Source organism: Nycticebus coucang, chromosome 14, assembly GCF_027406575.1.
Source record: "Nycticebus coucang isolate mNycCou1 chromosome 14, mNycCou1.pri, whole genome shotgun sequence".
NCBI classification, from domain to species: Eukaryota; Metazoa; Chordata; class Mammalia; order Primates; family Lorisidae; genus Nycticebus; species Nycticebus coucang.
Window position 1 is genome coordinate 13664433 of NC_069793.1, and position 17491 is coordinate 13681923.

A 17491-nucleotide genomic window follows, 5' to 3' on the forward strand; every position below is an offset into this window, starting at 1 on the left:
TTCAGTTTGACTATTGTTGGTGTATATAAAGTCTACCGATTTATGAGTGTTCATTTTGTAACCTGAGACGCTGCTGTATTCCTTGATCACTTCTAAGAGTTTTGTAGTAGAGTCCCTGTTGTTTTCAAGATATACAATCATATTATCTATGAAGAGCGAAAGTTTGATCTCTTCTGACCCTATATGGATACCCTTGATCGCCTTTTCTTCCCTGATTGCAGTGGCTAAAACTTCCATTACAATGTTAAAGAGCAGTGGAGACAATGGACAGCCTTGTCTGGTTCCTGATCTAAGTGGAAATGATTTCAATTTAAGTCCATTCAGTACGGTATTGGCTGTGGGTTTGCTGTAGATGGCCTCTATCCATTTAAGAAATGTCCCTTCTATAATAATTTTCTTAAGTGTTCTGATCATGAAGGGATGCTGGATATTATCAAAAGCTTTTTCTGCATCAATTGAGAGAATCATATGGTCTTTGTTTTTAATTTGTTTATGTGCTGAATTATACTTATAGATTTACGTATATTGAACCAGCTTGAGACCCTGGGATAAAACCATCTTGGTCATGATGTATAATTTGTTTGATGTGTTGCTGGATTCTGTTTGTTAGGATTTTGTTTAATATTTTTGCATCTATATTCATTAGTGATATTGGTCTATAATTTTCTTTTCTTGTTGGGTCTTTTCCTGGTTTGGGGATCAGGGTGATGTTTGCTTCATAGAACGTGTTGGGTAGTCTTCCTTCATTTTCTACATTTTGGAACAGGTTGAGTAATATAGGTACTAGTTCCTCTTTAAAGGTTTGGTAGAATTCTGATGGTCCTGGGCTTTTCTTTTATTTTTTTTTATTAAATCATAACTGTATACATTGATATGATCATGGGGCATCATACACTCGCTTCATAGAACATTTGACACATTTTTATCACAATGGTTAACATAGCCTTTCCGGGGTTATCTCAGTTACTGTGCCAAAACATTTACATTCTACATTTACCAAGTTTCGCAAATGCCCCTGTAAGATGCACCACAGGTGTGATCCCACCGATCCCCCTTCCTCTACCCACCCACCCGCTTTCCCACTTCCCCCTATTGTTAGGTTGTAACTGGGTTATAGCTTTCATAATAGGGCTGAGTACATTGGGTACTTTTTCTTCCATTCTTGAGATACTTTACTAAGAAGAATATGTTCCAGCTCCATCCATGTAAACATGAAAGAGGTAAAGTCTCCATCTTTCTTTAAGGCTGCATAGTATTCCATGGTGTACATATACCACAATTTATTAATCCATTCGTGGATCGATGGGCACTTGGGCTTTTTCCATGACTTACCAATTATGAATTGGGCTGCAATAAACATTCTGGTACAAATATCTTTGTTATGTTGTGATTTTTGGTCTTCTGGGTATATGCCCAGTAGAGGGATTATAGGATTGAATGGCAGATCTATTTTTAGATCTCTGAGTGTTCTCCATATATCCTTCCAAAAGGAATGTATTAATTTGCATTCCGACCAGCAGTGCAAAAGTGTTCCCTTTTCTCCACATCCACGCCAACATCTCTGGTCTTGGGATTTTGTGATATAGGCTAGTCTCAGTGGAGTTAGATGATATCTCAAAGTAGTTTTGATTTGCATTTCTCTGATGATTAAAGATGATGAGCATTTTTTCATATGTCTGAAGGCCGTGTGCCTGTCTTCTTCAGAGAAGTTTCTCTTCAAATCCCTTGCCCAGCCTGCGATGGGATCCCTTATTTTTTTCTTGCTGATGCGTTTGAGTTCTCTGTGGATTCTGGTTACTGAACCTTTGTCAGAGACATACCCTGCAAATATCTTCTCCCATTCTGAGGGCTGTTTGCTTGCTTTACTTACAGTGTTCTTAGCTGTGCAGAAGCTTTTTAGTTTGATCAAGTCCCAGTAGTGTATTTTTGAAGCTGCTTCAATTGCCCGGGGGGTTCTCCTCATGAAATACTCACCCAGACCAATTTCTTCAAGGGTTTTCGCTGCATTCTCCTCTAGTATTTTTATAGTTTCATGTCTTAAGTTTAAATGTTTAATCCAATGAGAGTCTATCTTAGTTAATGGTGAAAGGTGTGGGTCCAATTTCAGTCTTCTACAGGTTGCCAGCCAGTTCACCCAGCACCATTTCTTAAATAGGGAATCTTTTCCCCACTGAATGTTTTTAATTGGCTTGTCAAAAATCAAATAGCGGTAAGTAGCTGGATTCATCTATTAGTTCTCTATTCTGTTCCAGATATCTACTTCTCTGTTTTTGTGCCAATACCATGCTGTTTTGATCACTATTGATTTGTAGTAAAGTCTCAGGCCTGGCAGTGTGATTCCTCCTGTTTTGTTTTTATTTCTGAGTAATGTCTTGGCTATTTGAGGTTTTATCTGATTCCATATAAAACGAAGTATTGTTTTTTCAAGATCTTTAAAATATGACTGTGGAACTTTAATAGGGAGTGCGTTGAAATTATATATTGCTTTGGGTAGTATGGACATTTTGACAATGTTGATTCTTCCCAGCCATGAGCATGGTATGTTTTTCCATTTGTTAACATTTTCAGCTATTTCTTTTCTTAGAGTTTCATAGTTCTCTTTAAAGAGATCTTTCACGTCTTTTGTTAGGTAAATTCCCAAATATTTCATCTTCTTTGGCACTACTGTGAATGGAATACAGTCCTTAACTGCTTTTTCAACATGACTGTTGTTGGTGTATGTAAAGGCTACCGATTTATGGATGTTGATTTTGTAACCTGAGACGCTGCTGTATTCCTTGATCACTTCTAGGAGTTTTGTAGTAGAGTCCCTAGTGTTTTCCAGATACACAATCATATCATCTGCGAAGAGCGAAAGTTTGCTCTCTTCCGACCCTATATGGATACCCTTGATCACCTTTTCTTCCCTAATTGCAGTGGCTAAAACTTCCATTACAATGTTGAAAAGCAATGGAGACAATGGGCAGCCTTGTCTGGTTCCTGATCTGAGTGGAAATGATTCCAATTTAACTCCATTCAATATGATATTGGCTGTGGGTTTGCTGTAGATGGCCTCTATCAGTTTAAGAAAAGTCCCTTCTAGACCAATTTTCTTGAGTGTTCTGATCATGAAGGGATGCTGGATATTATCAAAAGCTTTTTCTGCATCAATTGAGAGAATCATATGGTCTTTGTTTTTTAATTTGTTTATGTGCTGAATTACATTTATAGATTTACGTATATTGAACCAGCCTTGACACCCTGGTCATGATGTATAATTTGTTTGATGAGTTGCTGGATTCTGTTAGGATGTTGTTGAATATTTTTGCATCTATATTCATTAGTGATACTGGTCTATAATTTTCTTTTCTTGTTGGGTATTTTCCTGGTTTGGGGATCAGGGTGATGTTTGCTTCATAGAATGTGTTGGGTAGTCTTCCTTCTTTTTCTACATTTTGGAACAGGTTGAGTAATATAGGTACTAATTCCTCTTTAAAGGTTTGGTAGAATTCTGACGTGAAACCATCTGGTCCCGGGCTTTTCTTTTTAGGGAGGTTTTGTATAGTTGATGCTATCTCTGAACTTGATATGGGTCTGTTCAACATTTCCACTTGATTCTGGTTAAGTCTTGGAAGGTGGCGTGCTTCCAAGTATCCGTCTATTTCCTTCAGATTTTCATGTTTCTGAGAATAAAATTTCTTGTAATATTCATTAAGGATTTTTTGGATTTCTGATGACTCTGTTGTTATTTTGTCTTTGTTGTTTCTGATTGATGATATTAGAGATTTTACTCTTTTTTTTCTGATTAGGTTGGCCAGAGGTTTCTCTATTTTATTGACCTTTTCACAAAACCAGCTTTTTGATTTATTGATCTGTTGTTTTATTCTTTTGTTTTCAATTTCATTTAATTCTGCTCTAATTTTGGTTATTTCTTTTCTTCTACTGGGTTTGGGGTTGGAATGTTCTTCCTTTTCCAGTTGCTTGAGATGTCCCATTATGTTGTTAACTTCCTCTCTTTCCGTTCTCTTGAGGAAGGCTTGCAGTGCTATAAATTTCCCTCTTAGAACTGCCTTTGCGGTGTCCCAGAGGTTCTGATAGTTTGTGTCTTCATTGTCGTTTTGTTCCAAAAAATTGGCGATTTCTTTCTCAATCTCATCTCTGACCCAGCTATCATTCAGCATAAGGTTATTTAACTTCCATGTTTTTGTATGAGTATGCAGATTCCTGTTGTTACTCAATTGAAGTTTTATTCCATGATGGTCCGAGAAGATGCATGGAATAATTTCTATTCCTTTAAATTTACTGAGGTTAGACTTGTGACCTAAAATGTGGTCAATTTTGGAGTATGTTCCGTGGGCTGATGAGAAGTATGTGTATTCAGTTTTGTTGGGATGAAATGTTCTGTAGATGTCTGCTAAATCTAAATATTGGATGGTTAGGTTTAAATCTAAGATTTCCTTGCTCAGCTTCATGCTGGAGCATCAATCCAACACTGCCAAAGGAGTGTTGAAATCTCCGACGATTATGGAGCTGGAGGAAATCAAGTTACTCATGTCTGTTAGTTTCTCTTATAAATTGAGGTGCATTCTGGTTGGGTGCATATATATTAATAATTGAGATCTCATCATGTTAATTATTACCCTTAACAAATATGAAGTGACCATTCTTGTCCTTCCTTACTTTTGATGGTTTAAAGCCTACTGTATCTGCAAATAAAATTGCAACACCTGCTTTTTTCTGATTACCATTTGCCTGAAATATGGATGACCATCCTTTCACCCTGAGTCTATATTTGTCTTTTAAGTTGAGATGTGACTCTTGTATGCAACAAATATCTGGCTTGAGTTTTTGTATCCAGTCAGCTAACCTATGCCTCTTTAGAGGACAGTTTAAGCCATTCACATTGATGGAGAGTATTGATAAGTCTGGTGGAATTTTGGGTATCGAGTTTTTCAAAGGTCCAGTGGACATTTTTAATCCTTTTGCCAGTGTGGAAGTTGGAGTTTGATCCGAAGTTTCTGAGTGAGTTTACTTTTGTGGTATAGGATTGGGTTGGTCATTGTGGAGGATAGGTCTGAGAATATCCTGAAGAGCTGGTTTACTTATGGCAAATTTTTTCAACATATGAATGTCATTGAAGTATTTAATTTCTCCATCATAGATGAAACTCAGTTTGGCTGGATACAAGATCCTGGGTTGAAAGTTGTTTTGCTTTAGGAGATTAAAAGTTGATGACCACTCTCTTCTGGCTTGAAAAGTTTCAGCAGAGAGATCTGCAGTTATTCTAATATTCTTACCTTTGTACGTAATAGTTTTCTTTCGCCGGGCTGCTTTGAGAATCTTCTCTTTCATGTTAACTTCAGTGAAGCTAATTATGATATGTCTGGGGGATGACTTATTGGGGTTGAATCGTGCTGGGGTTATGAAGCTGTCTGCTATCTGAATTTCAGATTCTCTAGGCATGTCTGGAAAATTTTCTTTCATAATTTCATGCAGAAGGGCCTCTGTGCCCTTCGAGGCCACTTCATCATTCTCAGAAATCCCAATAACTCGTATATTGCTTTTTTTCAAATTATCTGAGAGCTCTCTGAGTGAGTGATCCGTTTTTGCTCTCCATTTCTCTTCCTCTTTGAGAGATTTATAGCGTTCGAAGACTTTATCTTCAATGTCAGAAATCCTTTCTTCTGCTTGCTCCATTCTGTTGCTGAGGGATTCTACTGTATTTTTCATATCTTTGAGGGCTGTAAATTCTTGCTTCAGTGTGTCTAAGTCTTTGGTTGTTTTGTCTTTAAATTCATTAAATTCTTGAGACAACTTTTGAATTTCTCCTCGAATTCCTAATTCCATTTTCTTAATCTTGTCTGCAATCCAAATTCTGAATTCGATTTCTGACATCTCAGCCAGTTGTTTATGAATGGGATCTTCAATCACATCTGCCGTATCTTTTCTTGGGGGGGTTGATCTATTCTGGTTATTCATGTTACCAGAGTTTTTCCGCTGATTCCGCCCCATGGTTATTTTACTCCCTTTGATTTTTCCCCTGGGCCTTTATCAAGGGCCCGTACAGTGTTGTGGCCTGAGAAACTGGGGCCCTGTCTTGTGTGGTGGAGCTAAGTGGTTCTGTCTTGTTTTCAGCTGGTTTCTGTTCAATCCTACTGCAACTTCTACTCTGGCTTGAAGTCTCAGCTGTGTGGAAAAGTCAGCAATTAAGTCACCCCGCCTGCCCCCCTCTGGCCCCAGTTTGAAAAGGAGAATCAAACCTTTCTACAACCGCACACCCAGGGCACCGCCTGAAAAGTCCTCAGTCTGTTAGCCCATTTCAAAAGGTCCAAATCAACTGTCTCAATTGGCACCTGTCTCGGGTGGGATAGTTCAAGAGGTCTCTGGGAACTGGATCACAGGGGCCTGGTGACTCCTCTGACACGGCTCATCCCAGTGCAGCATGGAGTCAGGAGGAGCCACCCAGCAAACAGAACAGTCTGGGAAGGTTGACATCTTCTTCCCCACTTTGCCCCTCTGTCGGACTCAGTCACTGGTATCTCTGCAGATGGCTAACCCAGTTGCCTGCAGTGAACAGACACTCCAGGGGTTTGTACCTGCCTGAATCGGAAGGAAGTCTGCCAGGCCCCCGCAGACTGCTGCTATTTAGCAGGAGGAGATGGGGCCTGACATCTTTGAGTGCTTGATGCAGGTGATGGGAAGGAGGTGTTCACTCAGGCTTAGCCCCGTTCCTGATGGGTGCTGTTAACAGAACAGAACAGAGCAGACAACTTTGCGGGGTTCTGTCTCTGTTCCTGCCGAAATCGCCTACAGAAGACGGGCTGTTCTGAGTTCAAACGTCTTTGCTGCTGGAGGTTTGTGTCCTCTTTGCTGCTGAAGGCTTGCGTCCGATCACCTGTCTGGGTCGGCCCCGCCCTGGAAGTTTCCCGGGTTTGTGAGCAGTGTCAGGAAATCCCCCGCTCACCGGTGGCCTCCTCTGGTTGCCCAGGGAGACAGGGGGTGTGGCCTCAGAATATCCAGAAGTGAGCTGTTCTTTTGTTTGCGTCCTTGTGATCACAGCTTGCCTCAGCGGTGTTGATGTGCGTTCTTCAACCTTCTCTCTTGGTGTGGCTCAAGTCCACCAGGATACTTACTAAATTCCTGTCCCTTAACTCTCCTTCTGGACGGGAGCCTCTGTTGAAAGCTAGCTTCAGTCCGCCATCTTGTCTCCCCTCCCTGGGCTTTTCTTTTTAGGGAGATTTTGTATGGTTGATGCTATTTCGGAACTTGATATTGGCCACTTGATTGATTGGATTGATCAACATTTCCACTTGATTATGGCTAAGTCTTGGAAGGTGACGTGCTTCCAAGTATTTTTCAATTTCCTTTAGATTCTCATATTTCTGAGAATAAAGTTTCTTGTAATATTCATTAAGGATTTTTGAATTTCTGAGGAGCCTGTTGTTATTTCGTCTTTGTCGTTTCTATTGATGAGATTAGAAATTTTACTCTGTTTTTCCTGGTTAGGTTAATCAAAGGTTTATTTTATTGACCTTTTCAAAAAGCCAACTTTTTGATTTATTGATCTGTTGTATAATTCTTTTGTTTTCAATTTCATTTAATTCTTCTCTAATTTTGGTTATTTCTTTTCTTCTACTGGGTTTGGGTTTGGAATGTTCTTCCTTTTCCAGTTGCTTGAGATGTCCCAAAGGCTTGCAGTGCTATAAATTTCCCTCTTAGGACTGTCTTTGTGGTATCCCAGAGGTTCTGATAATTTGTGTCTTCATTGTCATTTTGTTCCAAAAATTTGGCAATTTCCTTCTTAATCTCACCTCTGACCCAGCTATCATTCAGCATAAGGTTATTTAACTTCCATGTTTTTGTACGAGTATACAGATTCCTGTTGTTACTGAGTTCAACTTTTATTCCATGGTGGTTCGAGAAGATGCAAGGAATAATTTCTATTCCTTTAAATTTACTGAGGTTAGACTTGTGGCCTAAGATGTGATCAATTTTGGAGTATGTTCCGTGGGTGCCTCAGGCCCTGTCTTTGCTCCTGCAGGTTTGTATTCTGTTAGCTGTCAGTTCTAGTCTCCTGCCTTCCTTTGTCTATAGGCTGATAATCTCCTGAGGGCCGGGTGCATCTTAGGCTCAGCAAAGTGGTCCTCTAAGTCAGCCCCACCCTGAGAATTTCCTGGCTCTGCACCTGCATTTTCTAGTCCCCACGCTCCACCCAGGCCAGTACCACCTCAGGCAAACCCTTTACTCATGGGCCTGCATTTCCATTGCAGATCTGTTCTGTGGTGTTTGCCACCTGAGAAGATGCCCAGCTTCGTCTGATTGCCCAGGGAAACAGGGCGTGTGGCTTCGGAATATCCAGGAGTGAGCACTATTGTTGCCAAAAAACGGCTGCTGCTCTGCACCTCGGGGCACCGCTGCTCCGGTGTTGTTCCCTCTCAGCCAACCATCCTCTCCTCACTCCCGTGTGTCAGAATCAGCACTGACCAGCTGCAGCCTAGGCCCTGTCCACACCCCTCGAGAAATCACCCAAGAATCTGGACTCCTGGGAGACAGGCCTCCAGCCCTCACAGTGAGAGTGGAGGGGAGTGCTGGGAGCTCAGAATTGCAGGTAGAGAATATATACAGTTTTATACACTTTTATGCCTGGAAGGAGAACGCTGTGGCACCCCGTAGGGGATGTAGGTCCAGTTTTTTGAGGGTCTCTCCTGGGGAGTGGAGTGTGAGGACCTTTGAACTCTGCCCGTTTGTTTGTGGGGTACTCCGAGATGTTCTCATGGGCAAAAGGACTCCCATCCACTTGGTGATGGATTTTACACCTTTTGTTTGTATCCTTGGGGTCACAGCTCACCTCAGTGGGGTTGATGTGCATTCTTCAACCTTCTCTCTTGGTGTAGCTCTAATCCACCAGGTTACTTGCTAAATTTCTGTTCTTTAACTCTCCTTCTGGATGGGAGCCTCTGTGGAAAGCTGGCTTCAGTCAGCCATCTTGTCTCCACCCCCATTTTTAAACATTTCGGAGGACAGAAGAATACAAAAATGGCCAAGATTTTGCCATAAGTATGTTACATTAGAAAGTGGATTAGTTATAGTTCTTTCCATCACAAGTATCGGATTTCTTTCTTTTTTTTTTTTTTTAATTGCTGGGGATTCAGTGAGGGTACAAGAAGCCAGGTTACTCTGATTGCATTTGTTAGGTAAAGTCCCTCTTGCAATCACGACTTGCCCCCAGAAGGTGTGGCATGCACCAAGGCCCCACCCCCCTCCCTCTTTCCCTCTCTCTGCTTTTCATCTCCCCCACTCATAACTTTAATTGTCATTAATTGTACTCAAAATTGAGTACATAGGATTCATGTTTCTCCATTCTTGTGATGCTTTACTAAGAATAATGTCTTCCACTTCCATCCAGGTTAATACAAAGGATGTAAAGTCTCCATTTTTTTTAATGGCTGAATAGTATTCCATGGTATACATATACCACAGTTGGATTAACAAGTATCAGATTTCAATCCTCTGCTACCAGAAGGATAGCAATCACAAATTCCCACTTCAGAGAGCTGATTATCTTAAGAGTCAGAACAATTGTGCTCTGGTTTCTTACTCAAACTATGTGACTTTGTAGATAAAGTGGATATCCTGGTGTCTTAATTTATATAATGGGAGTATTAATAGCTGTTCTTCCATCATATAAATTACCTGAATGAGTTTAAGTGAGGCTCAAACTAAATAATGCATGTGAGAGAAATTTAGTGAACTAGAAAATGAATGGTCTTTCTATTGCGTGTGAAGTGAGCTCTCAAGTCTGTTTTGAATTTCTCTATATTTGATCATTTCTTGGATTCAATTAGAAGAAGAAAAAGAATTTTTGAAAAGAAACCCCAGAAGAGCAACGTACCTTAATTTGTAGCTACTCATTCATTGTAATGTGGAGCTGCTCCCATCCTTTAAATCAAAATTATGACTTTACTAATTCTCTGTATGCTATTTCCCCCAGAAATGTAGCTCCCTGTCTCTAACAAAAACTGTGAAATCTTCAGAAAAAGGGGAAATGCTAAAAGTCTGGAAATTTAGGCATTTAACTCTTACAGGAACTTTGTTTCTAATACATGTTCAAAAATGCTAACTTCTTGACTCCATCCCTAAGTGAAGCATAAAATCAAATTGCAAAGGGGAGAATGAAGACCCTCCTCCCTTTGTCCAACACTCAAGGTCAGTTTAAGAGAATCTGAAAAACACTTTAACAAATACTTCTAGTTTCAATGAAACCAGCACATTCTGCTGCCTGTGGAGATGCTAAAGTAGAAAAACAAAAGTAGAATAAAGGAATAAAGTAGAAAAACAAAAGCGAAACACAAATGTGTTCCTACTTACCATGGGTTGAGATTCATATACGTGTTTCACAACATACTATCGTTCTCACTGACAGTTTTCTAAGGAGGTGATCATCATTTAATGTAGAAAACTATATATAGTGTTAGTCAAGAGCAGAGTGTGGCTCAGCAAACACTATGGAATAAGTTGGCAAGTCTCAGAGTACATTCCAGACACTTTTCATGTTCATTCTCATTGCCAAGTATTATCACCTCTATCTGTAAAGAATCCTAGGAAGTACTACTGTCCACCCTTCTGAAGGAACTAAACCGCACATGTATTTGAACCTTTGACCATCATTCTCAATCTGATTGTGATCAACTAAAATGTAGCCCCCTTGAAGATGTCCTTATCCTAATCACCAGAACCTGTGAGTGTGTTGTTAACCTTCGGGGTGTCCAACCTGTCTTTTTTTTGTTTTCCTCTGCTGCACATTGTAAGTATAACAGTTGTCTTGGGCCACACATCACATATGCAAACATTAAGGAAAGCTGATTAGTAAAACAAAGGCCCGTGCATACTTTTTTGTGATATCCAACACCACAGAAAAGCAAAAAAAGTCTCAAAATCAGCATGAAGTGAGCAGGCCACAGGTTGGACAATCCTGCAAGATCTACAGAAGTCGGTAACAGGAGAAACAAAACCCTGTAGGGACAGGAAGAAGGAGCCACAAGCCAAGAACACAGCCCACCTCTAGGAGCTGAAAAAGCCAAGGAAACAATGTCCTCTGAAGCCTCCAGAAGGAATGCAGAGACACTGCAATTGTAGCCCTCACACCTCCACTGCACACAAGGAAAGTACATTTATGGTAGTTTCTTGAGGCAACAGCTGTATGAAACTATTGCCATGATTTATTAAAATAAAATGACCCAAATTTGCCTGCCATGGAGGATCTTTAGGAGTTTTATAAAAAAAGAAATTGTATCATTTTACTTTCCTGAGCCAAACCTTTCCTTAACTTACCATTGCCCTCAGGATGAAGCCCCACAGCCGTTATGTTATTGCAGATTATATGCAATGCGTGATGAAATTCTCTCCTGTACCTGCATCCTCAGCTTCTGCTCAGACCTCAGCCAGCTCCACAATCTCTGGTCATCCTAGGCTTCTTCACCTTCTTTCTCTCCCTTCTCCCTCAGTCAGTCTCAGTCTCTATCTTTGTTCTGTCTCTCAGTCTGTCTGTCTCTGTTGATATCTTTGCCTCTCGCTCTGTATCACTCTATCGATTCTCTCTCTCTGTTTCTCTCTCTCTTTCTCTGTCACTGTCTTTCTATGTCTCTGTTTTTGTGTCTCTATCTCTGTATATCTCTGTCTCTACCTTTGTCTTAGTCTCTCTGTATTTCTGTGTGTGTCTCTCTTCTTTCTCTGTCTTGAAGGGTCACTCTGGGTCAAGTTGGGGCCCCTTCTATGTTCCCTTAGCACCCTGTACTTCACTTTCACATGGCACTTTTGTTTTTAGAATGTAAAAGTATAAGTTTATTTTAGAGAAAGGGAAGAGAGTGGAGGGAAGAGATGAGAAAGAGGAAGAGCAGAGAGCAGAGTGGAGAGTGAGCGAAAGGAGGGAGAGAATGACCTGGAATCTCAAAGAAAGAAAGGAAGAAGGCCAGCTCACAGGATGCCTCTTATTCAACGCCTGTCTTCCCATCAGGCTGGTGGTGTCTGACACATAGTATTTGCTCAACAAACTGGGGAAGGGGTAGATGATTAATTTGACTAAATCCCAGGACATTTAACAAGCTCTCAGTAACCTCCTAGTGACTAGTCATTCCGTTCTTCTCTGTTTACAAAGAATTTAAAACCCCAGTGGTGAAATAGTTGGCTAATGTCTCACAGCTGGTTAATGGAAGAATTGTTTTTCTGCCCAGCAGTCTTTCCAGTTATCACACAACAGCTGGCTGGCTGGCCGCTGCTTGTTGACAACTTATCCAAAAGGAGGTGAAAGGTCCATCTAAAAACCCTGGTTTCACCTTTTGGCAATGCTGACCTCCTGTTTTCGGGGAAATCATGCTACTTCATCTCTGTCCTGTGAACTGTATATCTAGGGAGACTTTTCTTTTTCTGACTGTAATCATAATGCCTCACCTGGAAGAAGCTATGAGAGAATACATCAACTGGCAGTTGTCCTGTGTTCCAGGGATCCCAGGCCTCCTCCAGGGGTGCCTGTTCCGTAGAAGCAGCTCCTCCTTCCTATGTTTTTTGTGCTAGTATTCTTGAAAGCCTGCATTTGAAAATGAAGGCTCCACTGCCAAACTACTGTTTATAATCCACAAATTTCATGCGATCCTCCCATTTTGTAAATAAGAACATTAAAGCCCAGAGAAAGGAAGATGTGTGCAAGAGAAAGGCAGAGCTCAGGTTCACATGGCGTCCTCCTGACTCTTCATATCCTGGCCATGCACTTTTCTCTCCACAAGGAATTCCTTCACATTATTATACAGGGCATGAAAGTAAAGGGGAAGAGAGGAGGAGACAGATCTGGCTCTTGCTAACATTCTACTGCTGTGAAGCTGGTCTCCGCACCTTTCTCCACCCCCAAGACCTCCATTTTCTTCATCTTTCCCTGTCTCCACCTCACTTAAGCCCGCTTGTGCTCCTTCCTGGCTATCAGAAAAATTTCATTTGATGAGAACAGAACAGCTTTGTCTTTTTCCTAGGAGGGCAGGGAGAGGGAAGGTAGATGACATTTGAAGCCTGAGCTCTCCCTCTAGAAAGAAAGTTGTTCCCTTTGGATAAAAAGAGCCTCAGTAAAGGTATTCTACTGGAGGGAGAAGGATGAGAGCAGAGAAGTTTGTTTCCCAAACCCTTGATACAACAGTACACTTGGGGCCATCTGTTACATCTATGAAAAAGTTAACCATAATGAAAGAGAAGCTGAGCTGATGCATGGAACCCTTGCCTCCTTCCTGACCCCATACACTCAGGTACGGACATAGTTCTCCAAACACAAAGATTCAAGCTCAAAACCAATAAAGAGAGATATTCGAGTGCCAAAAAGAGAGAACTCAAAATCACAGCAGTAAGTGGGAGGTGAAGCCCTGTGGCGAGGGAGCTTGCTGTACCAGATGCAGCCCTAATAACAGGGTACTGAGGCTTTAAGGGTTGTGGGTGGTGGGTCCAGGCTACTGGTCCTGTGTACAATGTAAGAGGGGTGCTGGAACTATCTTGATAAGCAAGAAGACCTGTGTCCACACAGGTGTGGGGGGGCTTTGCTCATATCGACCCCAAACCAAGATGTTCCCATAAACACTGGTTGAATATGAGTACAGTATAAGGCCTCAGCAGAGGCAGAGCTAAAACCACCTTGGAGGGACAGCTCCACAAACCAGAACAAAGCAGCCTCCCACAGCAAACACCCCCATGGAAAAGGAGCTCAAGACTCATAAATTACAAACTATGCAAGGACATGAATCAGCAAGGGGAAGTGTCAGCCGAAACAATAAATGGTGATAGCTGCACACCATGATCTATATGCAATTAAATATTTTTAATTTCTTTTTTAGTAAGAGAACATAGCTGTAGTTTTTAGTTGAAGAAGGTTGCTGTAATTGAATTGCAGAATGATGGATCATGCATCATGCAGATGCTGGAAAGGACCTCAACAAATTTTCTCCTTTACAGATGGGAAGACTCAAAGAGGGGAAGTGACTTTTCTGAAGTCACCATTTAGGTTAGCAGCAGAATGAGGAATAGAATCCAAGTTTCCAGATTCCTATCCCTGTGCTACTTTTTCTGTCTTGTGGTGCCCTAATTTCCCAAGGTAAAAAATGAAAAACCTAGCTTGAAGAGAGGATCACGAGAAAAGAGGGATAGAAAGTCCTACTTAGGACTAGAGAAAATATCTAGAGCAGCGGTTCTCAACTTGTGGGTTGTGACCCCTTTTAACAATGAAAATACATTGTGGCATTAGGAAGGCTGAGAACCACAGATCTAGAGCCAAGGACTCTTGATTTTATTAGCAAAGCTCCAATTTGGCTCTCTAAATAAACACTTCTATCTTGTGTTTACATTTATGCTAAACTGTTCTCTCTTCTAGTCTTTCCCTACTCTCCTCAGTCCTTCTCCTGACTGTCAGCATGATGGATGTGTGATTACAACTGGCATAAGCCGGGTTCTGTGATAGCTCCTCCTCCCTTCCCAACGTCTGCCCTACCCTGCTCATATACCCATGTAGTATTAGGAAGAGGAGCAAGGATGATGCTAGGCACTTTTAGGCCAGCCTCACTAGCTGCAGGTACCTGGCAAGGTGACTACAGAAGTGGCTATGGCCGTGTTTTTCAACCTTCTGTATCTCATGGCACAGTTGAACCTATAGTTAAACTTCCTCAGCACACTTACATTGAACACCCCGCCCCCCCCAAAAAAAAACAGTCAAAAAAGAATGTAATTATTGTGCTTTGAAATTCTTTTAACAATAATTTAATTAATGATCTTTAGAACTTTCCATGGCGGCACACTGGTGTGAAAACCACTGGGCGCTGGGTTCAGTCTTGCAGGGCCAGGACCATGAAGACCAGATCAGATGTAAATTAGGCAAAAGCTTTTGGCACAGAGGAGCAATCCCACTGGGCTTTCTAACTGATTTGTTATATAAGACACTCGGTTTATACAGGTACCACCCCAAGTTCAGCAAGGATATAATTTCAGGCTAGAAAGACAAATTCCTTTAAAATAAGAAATAGAATGGCATGAGCTAAAGCCAGAGTAGATGCTCAAAAATATCTCAGTATATTGAAACAAAAATTCTGTAATAATGTAGCTTGGGATTGAGTACTCATATCCAACCAGGCATGGCCTGCTTTTCTCGGGAAATGTTTGAGAAATGTTGTCATATTTGTCTGCTTTATTCATTCAGTATAAGCAAATATTGGTTGAATATCTCCAACATATCAAATGCCATGCTTTGGTCCAGGAATAGAATGATGAGCCAAAGATACAGTCCTTGCCCTTAGGGAGCTTATGTTTACTAGGGGAGAGAGTCAAAGAAAAAGTCGCTTGAAATACAGAGTAACAAATGCAAGGGCTGCTATTGGAGCATGAAAGAGAGGTCTTAGGATATTATTTAATTTTCTACATTAATTAATGCTTTCTTGGGAGGTGCAATCCCAGGGCAGCAGATGTGAAGGGGAAAGGGAGTAAAGAGAGGGAAGGAGAAGAAATATAGGTGGTGTATTACAGAATGGATCAAAGCTCAGTGAAAATCACAGGTAGTTGTTTAATCATGAGTGTCTCCGAATAGACCACATGTAACCAGCAGGCTCAGCATGGTCCATTAGAGGGAGAAAGGAAGGGGAAAGTGTCTGGCAGATCCCTCCTGAATCTCATCTCTAATCATCAACATCTCCTCCCATGTGGAATTAAGTCCTCTGCAAGTCTAAGTTCTGCGGGGACTCAGGACAGCCACCAGAGCAGCCAGATGCCACATGGAATGGCTCCGTGCTTTAGCAGAGTCTGGAAGAGATAGGAAGAACCAGAGTGTTTTTGAGGTCTTTCATATTTAGGGTCTCCGGATATTAAAACGCAAGATGCCCAGTTACATTTAAATTTTAGGCAAACAACAAATAATTTTTTTTAGTAAGTATTCCCCAAATATTGGTTTGGATATGCTTAGACTGAAAAATTACTCATTTATTTGAAATTCAAATTTAACCGGGTGCCCTGTAGTTATATTTGCTAATCTAACAACTCCTGCCCAGTGGCTGAAGTAGGAGCCCCTGGGTAGGTGGAGACTATGCCAGAGCCCCAGCCCCTTCCTGCACAGGGCGCAGGTGGTTTGGGAAGTAAGGGGAGGAGGGACAACCAGCGCCCTCCACAGAGGAAGCAAATGGCAAAGAAAAACAAAAAGAGCAGAAAGGGAATAATCAATGAGAACAAAAAGAATCAAAGAATGTGGAGGAAGAGAGGAAGGAAAAGAGTGGTAAGGTAAGAGAGAAAAGAAATCTAATGGCTCACGTTGCCAGATTCTGGCCTGGCTTTTAACGGGAATATGCAGCATTTCAGAACACAGCCTTCTGTTTTTATCCTCCAGATTAAGAAGACCTTTGAAACCACCTATTTTTATTTTTGTGGTCATTACCCAAACAATCCTGGTGGAAAGAACATCCTCTGGCTGAAAGCAGCTGGCATAACAACTCTTAAAGCAGGTAGGAATCACCGTTCAGAAAAGAAAACATTGTCACTTTGTTCACATACATTCTAGGGTTTCTAGAATAAAGTTTATTCTAAAATCCATACAAGTCCTAGTTCTCTGATCTAGGTTCAATGATTATTTGACTGTCTGTTTTTCAGACTGGTCTCCTGGATTCCACTAAAAATAAGAAAGGGAATGGTTTCAGCAAATGCTAACAGACTTTGCTCCCCATTTTAGGCAGGTGAAATCCAGAAGTAGCAAACACCTGGACTGGTTCCAAGCCCACTCAGAACGGAACTTCAGGCGTGAGTCATGGTTTGGCTTGGCTTTGTGGGAGATGGTGTCAGAAGGTAACACATGCTCAAAATGAGAAAGAATGCAGACACGGGACTTCCCTCTTGCCTGTTTTTGGAGGAAGTGAAATTGCTCTCTCACAATGCAGATGCAGGCGTGCTTTTTTGTGGAGAAGTTAACCTTTTTCTTTCGGAGACCAACGTTGAGTTTTTACCACAAGGCCTTCATGCTCAGAGTGTGGCCATCTGGAGGGTTTGTGTGGTAGCATGTGCGTTTCAGTACAAGAAAAAGCAGAGGAAATGGCTGGTGAACAGAGTAAAATGGGAAAGGTGTGGATGAAATCGCTGTCAGACTCTTGTCTCTACTTCCTCACACCTGGCCAGTCAGAGCAGCTCTTTCTGCTCCTGGCATGCACTTTTAAGTCAAGAAGAAATTCCCATCATTTGCTCTTCTCTTTTTATTGTTTTCCCAGCTGAAAAGAGAACTTCCTTGAGCACAGAAATCATAGAATTTATAGGCTTTGGAACATTTCAGGCATACGAGAATTCCAGAAATGATTTGTTTCTTTTGTTTTTTAAATGTATATATGTCAGTTATTTTTCTGAGTACAAAAAATGATGATTACCCAATATCTATTGCTGTTTGGTCCTTAGTAGGTTCTGAATAAAAATTTCTCAGAAGAGTAAAGATATGCTATTTATTTGAAAACTCATGAAACACAGAAAA